This window comes from Octopus bimaculoides, chromosome 18 (genome assembly GCF_046866305.1).
Source record: "Octopus bimaculoides isolate indiv1 chromosome 18, ASM4686630v1, whole genome shotgun sequence".
Lineage (NCBI taxonomy): Eukaryota > Metazoa > Mollusca > Cephalopoda > Octopoda > Octopodidae > Octopus > Octopus bimaculoides.
The window spans coordinates 10,890,550-10,892,018 of record NC_142945.1 but is presented as its reverse complement, the minus strand read 5'-3'; positions in this window follow the sequence as shown (position 1 = coordinate 10,892,018).

Sequence of the window (1,469 nt, the reverse complement as noted above, 5' to 3'; positions counted from 1 at the left end):
AATAATAATAATAAAACTGCAATGCCGCTGCTGCCGCAGTACATTTGTTTTTTAAAGGTTGGTACTTATTCTGTCGTTCTCTTTTGCGGAACCGCTAAGTTACGGGAACGTAAACACACCAACACAGGCTGTCAAGCGGTGATGTAGGACACACACACACACACACACACACACACACATACACACACACACACACACACACACACACGTACGCACAGACAGACAGACAGACAGACAAATAGATAGATAGATAGATAGATAGATAGATAGATAGATAGATAGATACAAAAATAGATAGATAGATAGATAGATATACATATGCGACAGGCTTCTTTCAGTTTCCGTCTACCAAATCTACTCACAAGGCCTTGGTCGGCCCGATGCTATAATAGAAAACACTTGTCCAAGGTGCCACGCAGTGAGACTGAACCCGGAACCATGTGGTTGAGAAACAAACTTCTTACTACACATCTGCAACAGTACCCCAGAAGAAGAATGCCCTCTTCGACGGACTTCTACACAATTTCCATTTACTAAATTTTTCTAAACACGGCTGTGGGTCAACCTGAAGATACCGTTTGTAGAAGATACTTGCTCGAAGTACCTCGCTATGGAATAGAACCCGATACCGTTAAACGGTGAAGAGAACTTCCTAATCACATGGTGGTTTTATTTCTTTTATTTCTTTCTTCCCTATATATATATATATATATATATATATATATATATATATATATAATTCATTTATTTAATTGTTAGTTTGTTTATCTGTTTGTTTATTGTCATCAGATCTGATGTTTTTGTTTAGATTGCAGGAGAAGAGAAGAGAAGAGACGAGACGAGAAGTAACAGTGATGACGTCAATGACGTGTCATCAAAGATGGAGATCGATATGAATCGAGCATGCGCACTGACAGCCAAAAACCTGAAGCAGCGTGGGAGGCGCTAACCATTATTTCTTATTCCATTGATTGTTGCATCGGTGCAACCGCGTACGCGCGCGCACATAAACGAGTGTGTTTGTGCGTGCGCACGAGTGTACATGTGTATATGTGTACGCTGTGTGTGTGAGCATGCTCGTCTGTGTTATGTGTGTGTATGTACGTTTGTATTGAAAAGCCTATTCCCTCCCACTGTTGCTCACTCTTTTACAACCCCCTCTTATTCAGACTGTAATTCTCTTTCGAAAACCCTTCAAGACATCTCTGTCTCTCTCTCTCTCTGTCTCTCTCTCTCTCTGTCTCTCTCTGTCTCTCTCTGTCTCTCTCTCTCTCTCTCTCTGTGTCTCTCTCTCTGTGTCTCTCTCTCTCCCTCTCTCCCTCTCTCTCTCTGTCTCTCTCTCTCCCTCTCTGTCTCTCTCTGTCTCTGTCTCTGTCTCTCTCTCTCTCTCTCTCTGTCACTCACTTTTTTAGATATTGTCCTCCCCCACTTTTTTCTCTCTCTTTTTCTCTTTTATTTCTCTCCTTCTC